Here is a 13,946-nt window from a genome sequence, read left to right on the forward strand (position 1 = left end):
CCGAAAGAACGCTGGATGCAGGACAGGCCAGTAGCTCAATTGCATACTGTGCAAGCTCTGGCCAGTGATCCATCCTCAAGACCCAGTAACCCAGAGGATTTTCGGTGGGAAAGGTGTCCAAGTCAGATCTTGCCCCTAGGTATTCCTGCACCATGTAAAACAGACGCTGGCGATGGTTGCTGGAACCGATCATACCTTGGGGCTGCGGACCAAAAAATTGTCTGAACGCATCGGTCAGACGGCCACCTTCTCCACCGCTCCTTCTTTGACTGACCGAAGCCTCAGCAACACTTTGTCCAGAAACAGGAGCTTGTAACCTCCCAGTCTCTGGGAACGCGTTGCACAGACCTTTCTGCAAGGCCTCCCAAAGATGTTTCATCCCCTGCTCCCTCTGCGATGGCAAGATAAGGTCCGCAACCTTACCCTTGCAACGTGGATCAAGGAGGGTTGCCAGCCAGTATTGGTCCTCCTCCTTGATACCATGAATACGAGGATCCTTACGCAGGCTTTGCAGGATCAGGGAGGCCATACAGCGTAGATTTGCTGAGGCATTCGGTCCGGAGTCCTCTGGGTCACTAAGGACCACATGGTCCGCAGCCACCTTCTCCCAGCCACGTACAAGTCCATGTGTTTCTTGGGACTGATCCCTTAAAGACTGCTGCTGATGCTGAGCGCCAGGCTCCACCTCCATACTGACACAATCTTCCTCCTCCTCCTCGTCCTCTTCCTGTGTGATCGGTGGTCACGCAGGAACACTGTCTGGATAAAGGGGGCCTTGAGAGCTAAGGAAGTCCTCCTCTTCCTGCCTCTGTTCTGCCTCAAGTGCCCTGTCCATTATTCCACGCAGCGTGTGCTCCAACAGGTGGACAAGGGGGACAGTGTCACTGATGCATGCACTGTCACTGCTCACTATCCTCGTGGCCTCCTCAAATGGTGACAGGACATTGCATGCATCCCTGATCATGGCCCACAGGCGTGGGGAAAAAAAAACAAGCTCCCCTGACCCTGTCCTGGTGCCATAGTCGCACAGGTACTCATTGATGGCCCTCTGCTGCGTGTGTCCGCAGGTGCAGCATGGCCAACGTTGAGTTCCACCTGGTGGGCATGTCACAGATTAGGCGGTTCTTGGGCAGGTTAAACTCCTTTTGGAGGTCCGTCAGCCGAGCACTGGCATTATATGACCTGCGGAAATGCACACAGACTTTCCTGGCCTGCCTCAGGACATCCTGTAAGCCCGGGTACCTGCCCAAGAACCGCTGCACCACCAAGTTAAGGACGTGAGCCAAACAGGGCACATGGGTCATTTGTCCCTGTCGGAGGGCAGAGAGGAGGTTGGTGCCATTGTCGGAAACTACCATTCCTGCCTTAAGTTGGCATGGCGTCAACCACCTCTGAACCTGCGCCTGCAGAGCTGACAGAACCTCTGCCCCAGTGTGGCTCCTGTCCCCCAAGCACACCAGCTCAAGCACCGCATGGCATCTTTTGGCCTGCGTACTTGCGTAGCCCCTTGAACGGCTACGGAGCACCGCTGGTTCCGAGGACAAAGCACAGGAAGAGGCCATGGAGGAAGAAGAAGAGGAGGGGGTGGAGGAGAGAGGTGTGTCACAATCATTAGCATTTTGGAGGCGTGGTGGCGGAACAACCTCCAACACTACTGCACCTTGTCCTGCATCCTTCCCAGCTGCCAGCAGAGTCACCCAATGCGCCGTGAAACTTAGGTAACGTCCCTGTCCATGCCTGCTGGACCATGAGTCAGCGGTAATATGCACCTTACCGCTGACCGCCCTGTCCAGCGAGGCATGGACATTGACTTCCACATGCCGGTAGAGAGTCGGAATCGCCTTCCGTGAGAAAAAGTGGCGTTTGGGTACCTGCCACTGAGGAACCGCACATTCCACAAACTCACGGAAGGTGGCAGAGTCTACCAACTGAAAAGGCAGCAGTTGAAGTGCTAGCAATTTTGCCAAGCTAGCATTCAACCGCTGGGCATGTGGATGGCTGGGAGCAAACTTCTTTCGGCGGTGCAGCAGCTGGGGCAGGGAAATTTGCCTGGTACAATCTGACGTCGGTGTACCAAAAGCAGATTGCCCACAAGTACTTGGCTGTGACACACCTAATTCTACACCTTCATTCCTATCAGTGCAGGTCTCAGAGAGGACTGAAGGTATAGTGGGGTTGGAGATCTCAGCTGATGAGGAGCAAGGAGGGGTCCTCTTTGTTCTTTGGTGTGGGTCTTTTAGATACGCTTGCCAACGAACATATGTCTGGTCAAGCATGTGGTACCCAAGCGGGAGATGTTTTGGCCACGCGAGATACGCTTGAGACATATGTTGCAAATAGCAGCGGTGCGATCTGATGCACTTGTCTCAAAAAAGGACCACACCAAAGAACTTTTTGAATAACGTGCAGAGACTGCAGCGCCCTGCACATGTGGAGCTTTGGGGTGTGATGCAGTCAAGGTGCTGCCCTTAGGCTGGCCCCTGGAGGGCATCCTGCCTCATTGGTGATGTGCCGCCTCCTCCTCCTCCTCCTCCTCTCTCCTATCAGGCACCCACGTTGAGTCAGTGACCTCATCATCCCCTCCCTCCTCATCACTGGAGCAAACCTGGCAGTATGCTGCAGCAAGGGAGCATGACTGCCAGATTGCTGTCCTTCTTGGGCACCCCCTCTGTCCGTGCTCATGTTACTGCCTTCATTGAGCTCAGTATCATCATCAGAGCCTTCCAAATGCTGGGCATCCTCCTGGAGCATGTACCCAACACTGTGGTCAAACAGTTCGAGGGACTCCTCAGGAGGACATGGTGGGGCTAGGGAAGGAGTCACTGATGACATTGAGCCAAGGGAAGAGGCCGCTGCTTTGCCAGACAAAGTACCCTGGGCATGGGTGAGAGAGGATGAGGAGGATGAGGACGGCTTGGTCATCCACTCGACCAAGTCTTCTGCATGTTGCGGCTCAACGCGGCCAGCTGCCGAAAAAAAGGCCAAGCGTGTCCCACGGCCATGTGCTGATGAGGATGCACCGTCTCCACGACCAGCACTAGACACAGAGCCTGCTTGCCCTCTCTTATTGGTTTGTGACTGTCTGCCTCTCCTTCTTGGCCTTCCAGACATACTAATGGCCTGTAGCTGCACTAAGCTGGGATATATATATATATATATATATATATATATATATATATATATATATATATGTACTGATACTGCAGCTAGCAAAATCAACTGCCTGCCTGTAGTATGAGAACACCACCAACCTTCTACAGGTAGCTTTAGCTGAACACTGTGCAGAGCTCGCAAAAAAATAACTTGTAGGTTTAGCTGGTTCACTGTGAGGAGGACGCACCACACTAACTTGTAGTTTTAGCTGAACACTGTGAGCAGGACGCACCGCACTAACTTGTAGGTTTAGCTGAACACTGTGAGGTGGATGCACCGCACTAACTTGTAGTTTTAGCTGAACACTGTGAGGTGGATGCACCACACTAACTTGTAGTTTTAGCTGAACACTGTGAGCAGGACGCACAGCACTAACTTGTAGTTTTATCTGAACACTGTGAGCAGTACGCACCGCACTAACGTGTAGGTTTAGCTGAACACTGTGAGCAGGACGCACCCCACTAACTTGTAGTTTTAGCTGAACACTGTGAGCAGGACACACTGCACTAACTGTAAATAGTCTAGCTGCCTGACTGTGGTACTAATAGGATCAAAAGAACACCAGAAATTTTCTTCAGGTAGCTGTAAATACTGTAACAAGACAAGCCTGCCTGTCAGTAAGAAGATAACAGGAACGGATCTAGTTGAACACTGTGAGCAGGACGCACTGCACTAATTTGTAGCTTTAGATGAACACTGTGCAGAGTTCTCACTACACTAACTTGTAGGTTTAGCTGAACACTGTGAGCAGCACGCACCGCACTAACTTGTAGTTTTAGCTGAACACTGTGAGCAGGACGCACCGCACTAACTTCTAGGTTTAGCTGAACACTGTGAGGTGGACGCACCGCACTAACTTGTAGTTTTAGCTGAACACTGTGAGCAGGATGCACCACACTAACTTGTAGATTTAGCTGAACACTGTGAGCAGGACGCACCACACTAACTTGTAGTTTTAGCTGAACACTGTGAGCAGGACGCACCCCACTAACTTGTAGTTTTAGCTAAACACTGTGAGCAGGACGCACCACACTAATGCCCCGTACACACGGTCAGACTTTGTTCGGACATTTCGACAACAAAATCCTAGGATTTTTTCCGACGGATGTTGGCTCAAACTTTTCTTGCATACACACGGTCACACAAAGTTGTTGGAAAATCCGATCGTTCTAAACGCGGTGACGTAAAACATGTATGTCGGGACTATAAACGGGGCAGTAGCCAATAGCTTTCATCTCTTTATTTATTCTGAGCATGCGTGACACTTTGTCTGTCGGATTTGTGTACACACGATCGGAATTTCCGACAACAGATTTTGTTGTCGGAAAATTTTATATCCTGCTCTCAAACTTTGTGTGTCAGAAAATCCGATGGAAAATGTCCGCTGGAGCCCACACACGGTCGGAATTTCCGACAACACGCTCCGATCGGACATTTTCCATCAGAAAATCCGACCGTGTGTATGGGGCATTACTTGTAGTTTTAGCTGAACACTGTGAGCAGGACGCACAGCACTAACTTGTAGTTTTAGCTGAACACTGTGAGCAGGACGCACCGCACTAACTTGTAGTTTTAGCAGAACACTGTGAGCAGGACGCACCCCACTAACTGTAAATAGTCTAGCTGCCTGACTGTGGTACTAATAGGATCAAAAGAACACCAGCAATTTTCTTCAGGTAGCTGTAAATACTATAACAAGACAAGCCTGCCTGTCAGTAAGAAGAAAACAGGAATGGATCTAGCTAAACTGAATACAGTGTGTATGTATATATATATATATATATATATATATATATGCAACACCTGGGATGCATATATATATACACAATACACTGTAAGTGCAGCTAACTGACTGACTGTTCTGCCTAATCTATCTAACTCAAATCAAATGACACTGTCTGTCTCTCTCTCTATCTATGAACGCCGGAACACACACTACACAGGGCCGCCGTGCAGGCGGCCTTATATAGTGTGGGGCGTGTACTAAATCCCCTGAGCCATAATTGGTCAAAGCCTCCTTGGCTTTGGCCAATTACGGCTCTCTGTTCAGACGGCGCTGTGATTGGCCAAGCATGCGGGTCATAGTGCATGCTTGGCCAATCATCAGCCAGCAATGCACTGCGATGCCGCAGTGAATTATGGGCCGTGACGCGCCACACGAATTTGGCGCGAACGGCCCATATCATTCGCAATTCGGCGAATGGGCGAACAGACGATGTTCGAGTCGAACATGGGTTCGACTCGAACACGAAGCATCCCTACCTATTAGAGCCTTCGGCTCTAATCAGCTGCTTAAAAAAAAAACGCCCCCGCCACTGTAATTCATGCGGTCGGCGTCCTGAAAGGGGCCGGGGACATGAATAGGGGGTGGCTGTGGATGGATTCATTCATAGCATGAGCTCTATCTATTCATATAGGGGGTGGCATGGATAGAGGGGGTGGCGCCTGGGCAACCCCCACTGGTCCTAAATATCTCGGATATATCAGGAATAGCTTTAGGTCTGCTTTAATATATATTACACAAGTATTCCTTTTATTTTCACATATTGAAACATATCTCACTCAGTTTCTTAAAGTGGACAATTCTCTCCTTCACTAAAATCAGCATGCGCCTGTGCATAATAGTATGTAATCACCTAAATTTGTTAGTTTAAAATAAGAATTTTTACTTTTAATAACTTTTTTTGTGTTTCCACTTTCGGGTTTCCCTTAGGTACTAGCAATGTAGCCCCGATCTCATAGGCGCATCCTGGAAAGGCAAGATCACCAGTACCATCTAATTCCTAAAGTTGTGAGATCTTGCAGTGTTGTCATACTGCATATATGAGACAAAGGGCAGGACGTTGCAGGATGTGTCTTATCTCACACATGCGTTGTACTATATTATACTTACTCATACTGTTGGTAAAAAAAATACTTTCCTCTCAAGATCTCACAAGATCTCGGGGTAGGCTTCATATGCTTCATCTTGAGCATGCGAAGTATGACAATACAGCAAGATGAAGTACAAACATCATCAGTGGGTTAGCAAAGTAAGCAAAGAAGAAGAAGCCACCAGTGACTTTACCTGTTAAAATAAAAGGCTACTCATGAAGAAAAAGGTATATATGTAATTGTACTTATTTAGCTACACACTAATGCCCCGTTCCCCGTTTTCCGATGGATGTTGGCTCAAACTTGTCTTGCATACACACGGTCACACAAAGTTGTCGGAAAATCCGACGTTTTAAACGCGGTGACGTAAAACATGTACGTCGGGACTATAAACGGGGCAGTGGCCAATAGCTTTCATCTCTTTATTTATTCTAAGCATGTGTGGCACTTTGTCCGTCGGATTTGTGTACACACGATCGGAATTTCCGACAACGGATTTTGTTGTCGGAAAATTTTATCTCCTGCTCTCCAACTTTGTGTGTCGGAAAATCCGATGGAAAATGTCCGATGGAGCCCACACACGGTCGGAATTTCCGACAACATGCTCCGATCGGACATTTTCCATCGGAAAATCCGACCGTGTGTATGGGGCATTACTGTACATAGCATTGCCGGTTTTTAAAGTGGGCAAGGAAGGTCCACTTTAATAGGAAATAATATGCTCCAATAGTTGTCAACATAATGTGCAGATTCAATTAGTGCATAGGCATAACTGTATTTTTTGACCTTACTACTACATGTACTCCTGCCTGAAAAATCTGATCCCCTGTGGCCAAAAATTGCCAGCCCTGAAAAAATACTAGTTTAATTACTAATGCCGCGTACACACGGTCGGACTTTTCGACCGGACTGGTCTGACAGACTTTCCAGCGTACTTTCAACGGACTTTTGACGGACTTTCTAAGGAACGGACTTGCCTACACACGATCACACCAAAGTCTGACGGATTTGTATGTGATGACGTACACCGGACTAAAATAAGGAAGTAAATAGCCAGTAGCCAATAGCTGCCCTAGCATCGGTTTTAAGTCCGTCGGACTAGCATACAGACGAGCGGATTTCTGGGTCCCGCGGAGTTACGACGTAGAGCTTTGAAGCAAGTTCCAAATCTAAAGTCCGTCAGCTTTGCGACTGGAAAAGTCTGCTGAAGGTCCTGTGAAACCCACACACGATCGGATTGTCCGCCGGCTTTGGTCCGTCGGACCAGTCTGGTCAAAGTCTGACCATGTGTACGCGGAATAAGAGAAATGAACAGATTTTTTGCTGTCCTTACATTTACAGACCTTCCAACCTGCGGGGATTGTGTAATAATCTGTGTAAAACTAATTATAATGACCACAAACCATATGGGGAGGAAGCTGATAACTGCCATGCCAGCGAAGACCATATTGAAGGCTGATACTGTATATTAGGGCCTCCTAAAAATCTGGTTTCTTTTACCTCAAAGGTTCCAAGGTCCCTGTTTATGTGTTTTTATCCTATGTCACAATTTCCAATTAATAACAAGCAATTTCACACAGAGCCTCCTCCATACAGCAGCTTGTTGAAATTTCAACATCTCTCTGTTCTATCTATTATTAGTCTGTGTATTGCAGTGTTCCCTGTCTACTTTATCATGTTTTCTTGCAGCCATGAAAAGCCTCAGCATGCTCCATTTAATAGCTGCCGGTGTTTATTTTCTCTCTCAATCTAAACTCTGCTACCCGAGTGTTATCTCGTTATCCCCTTCCACCCTGCTCATGAATCACCTTGTCTCCTGGCTGTATGCCTCTTCGGCTCTGCATTTTCATTTATCTTCATAAGTATCTACATCGCTAATTGATGTATATAAACAAAAGGTAAAGCCTCTATCAATCCAAAGCTACCAAAAACCTCATAAATCTCCATAAGTATAGACTTGTTTGTGTGTGTTATAGGTGCAGATTTTCATGATTCGGCCTATAAAAGTGTGTTAAAAGCAGGTATATTTAACGTGATAATAAAGGATAGCTGTTTTGTTGGCTTAAAATAAAACCGATGTTATACTTACCTGATCTGTGCAACAATATTGCACAGAGTAGTCTCTTGCCTCCCTTTTGGCAGTCCCCCACTGGCTCCCACTACCTCCGGGTGCCCCCTGAGCTGGGCTCTCTGCTTCCCTAGACACATACAGCACTGGTAAACCACGCCCCCACTCCTGCTGCTTTCAGTGTCTGCTAGGAGATCAGGAAGTGAGAGGAGCAGTACTTTAACTGGGACGCACAGGAGTCAGGTAAGTTTTTAGGATGGAGTGGGTAGAACAGATAGTGGGTCGTTTTTTTTACCTTAATTTAAGGGAATGCATTATGGAACTTCACTCTCTCAATCATTAACTACTTTGAATCCTTATTCTGCTAGCATTAGTAAATAGATAGGAAAGTATATCATATTTACATGTTTTAAACAGTTGCTTACATTTCTTTAGTTACTGTCATGTACCTGGGTGTCATTGAACCGGGATGCTCCTGGTTCCACAGCTGCAGCCTTACCTGTTGTGCCAGGGGGGAGCTCTGGAGTTGTTGCAATGTTCTCCCAGCTTGATGCATTGCCTTGGACTCACTAGCCCCACCTGCTGCCATTTGCAGACAATGTACAATCAAGCAGCCCATAAATAGCAGCACTTCCTGTTACTCAGTGCCCGTTTGTGTGGACTAGCGCCCTGGGTGTATTGATAGCTCTGTGATGCTGATTAATGTGTATGGACTTCTGCTTTGACCACTCTCTAGCCTGCTGATTTTGTACTTCACCGCCAGCTCATATATGATCTCTGCCTGCCTGACCACTCTCTGGATTTCGATTGTGTACCGCTTTGCCTGATCTGTTGTCGATCTGACTTGCCTAACTACGTTTTCACCTGAATCCTCAGCACACAAGCTCCACTTCGGACACTACCTACCACAGGTACCTTACAGTTACTTCCTAGTTTCCATGCCCATGCATATGGTGCCATACATTCCAGGAGTCTTCAGGAGGGGAGGAGGGGTTTTCTCAGCTAAACCCACCCTCCTGTCTGCATGTCTGAGCTAAGAGCAGATGGTTTCCAGAAAATAAATACTACATGAATAACCTGCTGTTACTCAAGATGACCACAGCCAAAAAGGCTAGGGTGCTGTTTTTCTATGTGATTTTTCAGCGAGATAAAACATGGAAACATGGATAGATGAGGACCATTAGAATATTTATGACTACCGTAGTATAGCAACAACAATAGGCTGTCATGGCTCCTGCTCCATGGGTGGACTGACAATGAGCTAGCTCACCTATAATATCCCGTTAACCCGGGTTGGACTATTAGGATGTTAAGGAGAGCCATCATATATCAGAGAGGTCACCTAATTTGTTGCAGCAGTGGAGGGTTCCGCTAACCACTTACAACAGACTCTGTCACGTTTTTTCGGACTGCCTCTATGTGTTTAGGTGTCCCTGTAAAGAGGTATCACATTGTTAACAAGTGTTTTCCATAAGCCTATAGAGTGAGGAGTCATTTGCTTCCAGCATAGGACAATGGATTTCCTGGCATAGAACAGCAGGAGACCCAACAAGGTTCTCTCAGCCACTCCAAGTCCTCCACCAGCCCCAGCAGACATTTTCTTGGGGATGGATCAATAGAAATACTTAGCAGATCATACACTTTTAAAAGAATTTGTGACCAGAAACCTGTAATTACCGGGCAGGACCAAAAGATGTGGATAAAGTCCCTGGGGGCATGGTCACAACGCAGGATTCCGGGGAGAGAGAAGACCTCATCTTGTGCACCCAAGCGGGAGTAAGATATGCCCTATGGACAATCTTGTATTGAATGAGGCGGTCTCTCAAGGAAACCAGTATTTTAAATGGGAAGTCCCACACATCCTCAGTCCATCTCCGGAACATTCCGGCCCCATTGCTGATGGAGCCTGGACAGTTCAGGAGACGAGACCCGGAGGAGATGTGCATATAGCACTGAGGTGGGTTTTTCAGTACAATCAAACCGCAAAATCCGCTCTCGGTCGGATTGCTCTATCTGCCTTTCACCTGGAGGGAACTGAGCCCTGAAAGCATTGGACAACTGTAGATATCTGAATTTGTGCGAGAGCGGGGCATTGTGTTGAGACATTAAGTGATCAAAGGAGAATATCGTTAGGTCTGAGGTGATGTCTGCGAGAGCCTTAATATGGTACCCGGCCCATATCACAGGGTCTGGAATTTCGAGAAAGTGCTGTAGGTTGGGATTCTTCCAGAGCCGGGTGTTAGGGGATACAGCGGTCAGAGGATAATTTTCACAGGTCAGGCCTTCCCTCCAGGCCCTAAGGATGGTACGAATGGAAGGGGTTAGGTCGTATGGAGCCTTTGGACCCCGCAAAAGTAGATTCGACAATGCCACCGCAGATCGCAACACTGCAGCCTTAATGGCCCAAGCTGAGTTGGATCTAACTGGAACAAGCCACCAGAATGCAGTGACCAAATGGGCCGCAATGAAGTATTTGTGACAGTCCGGGAATGCTGAGCCCCCCTACGAACAAGGGCGCATTAGGGTGGTTAATTTAAAGCGGGGGGGACGTGGACCCCAAAGAAAGGAGGAAAAAATTTTGTTTAGTTGGGAAAAGAATGATTTGGGGATCCATTGAGGGGAATTACGAAACAAGTATGTAAACTTGGGAAGGATTTTCATCTTGATGAGGTTAACAGGACCCAGTAGGGACGGAGGGAGGTTCTCCCATGCTTTCAGTTTGGCTTTGACTGAGTTAATTACTGGTGACAAGTTCATGGGAATGAAGTCAGTCACGTTCCCTGAAATACACCCCCCCAAATAGGTATACTCGTCCACCGATTGTAGCTGAAGAGAAGCTGAGGCCTCTTTTTTAGCATTAACATCAATAGCCAGCAGCTGCGACTTTGCCCAATTAATCTTGAGCCCCGTCACTACAGAGAATTCTTCCAGGACTGACAATGCCCCCTGCAGGGAGGAGCCTGCATCATTCAGGAAGAGGAGGAGGTCGTCTGCATACAAGGCCACTCTCTCCTCCAGCCAGCCCGGCCGTAGACCTTTTATGTGTGGCGAGACACGTAGTGCCTCTGCCACTGGTTCCATGGCAATGGCAAAAAGTGCTGGGGAGAGAGGGCAGCCCTGTCGTGTACCCCTAGAGAGTTCAAAAACAGGAGACAGACGACCCCCTAAACGAATGGCAGCTGTAGGTGAACGATATATAGTCTGTAACCAGTGAATAAATACCAGGGGAAATCCCATTCTCCGCAGAATCTCCCATAGGAAAGGCCACTCAATCGAGTTGAAAGCCTTCTCAATATCGAGAGAGGCAACCACTCTAGTACCCTGATTGTCGTGTCTTGCATGGAGGTTAGTAAACAATTTACGAAGATTGATGTCTGTAGACTTGTGGGACATGAACCCGGTCTGATCCAGGTCAATGAGCGAGGGGTATAACGAGTTAAGTCTAGTGGTGAGAAGTTTAGTTAGGATTTTGAGGTCAGTATTAAGGAGTGCTATAGGTCTATAAGAGGCACATAATTTGGGGTCTTTACCCGTCTTGGGGATGAGGATAACATGTGCGTGTGCCATGGAAGGCGGGAGAGCGCCCCGTTCCAGGCATTGTGTAAATAAGTCGGCCAGCCGGGGGGCCAGCGTGTTACCATGTGCAACAAAGAAATCGGTCGGGAGACCATCTGGGCCAGGAGCTTTGCCAGTGGATAGGGAGTTTATTACATCATGGACCTCTTCCGTGGTAATTGGTAACTAGTTGAGATCTTTCGGAATCAGAGAGCCAGCCAAGGGCTATCGGATCCAGGAGAAATGCCAACCTCTCTGGGTCAAAACCCGAAGGTAGTGTGGTGGTATATAAAGTTTGATAAAAATCATGGAAAGCTTGTAGAATAGCCTCTGGGGAGGAGATGGCCTCACCTGTGGGAGAGGCAAGTTCAGGGATTACGTTATTAGGGGTATCATGGTGAGACATCATTGCCAGCAGCCTGCCATTCCTGTCCCCCTGTTCGAAGAACTTTTGCTTCGTATTATACATTTCAAGTCTAGTAACCTCTGTCAGGTGAAGATGAAGACTGCGTTTAGATGCCTGCAACGCATCAAAGTTTGAGGTGGAGGGATCCAATCCATATTGGTCAGAAGCCAACCCCACCTCGCTCTCCAAGGCTGCTGTGGCAGCAGTTTGTTGCAACCTGAACGCCTTGATGGCCGAGATGTTATGGCTCCTTGTAAATGCCTTTAAAGGCGTCCCATACTATTTCAGGAGGGGATGACCCTTCATTAGAGTCCCAGTAATTTTGTAGGGCCAGTGGGGTTTGGTTGGCTATATCAGGTTGAGAAATCCATTCAGCACCTAGACGTCACATAGAGCCAATACGAGAGGCAGAAGTGCGCAGGGTGATCTCAAGGGGGCTGTGGTCAGACAGGCCGCTGGGCAAATAGGCAGCTTTTAGAATGTCTGTCAGCATAGAGGGGTTGGCAAATGCATAGTCAATTCTGGAGGCGGTTTTGTAGGAGGTAGAAAAACACGAAAAGGTCTTGGTGGATGGGAATTTCCACCTCCAGAATTCCGTGACCCCTGCAGATAACGCCCAGTTTGACAACTTACCGGTGAAAGACTTAGGTGGTACGGGTCTTTCTAGGTCTGGGGAGAGGATGGCATTAAAATCGCCTAGTAGTAAAATTTTTGCAGGACAATAGGGGGATCCTCTCCAGTATAGAATTTCAGTTTTAAATGGCAGTGGTACATAAATGCTGGTAAAGACATAACTGCGCTGCCATAGTGTGAGTACCAGTATCACATACCTACCCAGCGGATCTGTGTGAACCGCTTCTATGACACATGGGAGAGATTTATGCACCAATATGGAAACCCCCCTCGCGTATGTCGAGTAAGATGCATGAAAACCCTTTTGTACCCAAGGCCTGTTCAGGGCCCTGAGCTTACTGCCCACCAGGTGTGTCTCCTGCAGAACCAGAATAGCTGGATTATATTGTTTGATATATTGAAAAAGAAGCACCCTCTTAAATTTAGAGTTGAGGCCACGTACATTCCAGGACACCACAGAAAAGGTATTCCGATCATGTGATGCCATGTTCACATCGGCCATAATAGTTAAAGAAGATTGATAATAGTCGAGCAGGTGACACCCGGTGAGCAGCAGTGGAGCAAGAGCCATAGTACGTGAGACACAAAAACATATATAAAAACATTTCAACCAAACTAACATTCCACAAGCATCTGGTGCTTATCTGACCATTTCCCAGCGCCCCCCAGAACATCATGGGGGGGGGCCTGGAAGTGGTCTATACCCAAAAACAAAAAAACAATGCCTGTGATAGCAGTTCCAACCTTTGTAAATAACATCCTACTACTTCGCCAAAACCCCAACATAACCCGGCTCGTAGTTTAATCCCTAAGCCTCTGTGAGGCTCAAAGTTCCAGGGAGGGTCCCTGTCAGTGTCTGGCCTTTAATAGTAGGCGAGTGCTGGGGGACGTGGATAGTCCACCGATACCCTACGCGGGCATCGTGTCTTCGAGAAAGCTCGTTGAAATTGTCTTGCTATAGCATCGATTGGCAAGGATCAAGTAGGATCAGGAGAACTGACCATTTCCCAGTGCCCCCCAGAACATCATAGGGGGGCCTGGAAGTGGTCTATACCCAAAAACAAAAAAAAATGCCTGTGATAGCAGTTCCAACCTTTGTAAATAACACCCTACTACTTCGCCAAAACCCCAATATAACCAGGCGTGTAGTTTGATCCCTAAACTTTTATAGCGACAATCACTTCAAAGTTCCAGGGAGGGTCCCTGTCAGTGTCTTGCCTTTAACAGTAGGCAAGTGCTGGGGGACGTGGATCCCAT

Source organism: Aquarana catesbeiana, linkage group LG07, assembly GCF_042186555.1.
Source record: "Aquarana catesbeiana isolate 2022-GZ linkage group LG07, ASM4218655v1, whole genome shotgun sequence".
Classification (NCBI taxonomy): domain Eukaryota; kingdom Metazoa; phylum Chordata; class Amphibia; order Anura; family Ranidae; genus Aquarana; species Aquarana catesbeiana.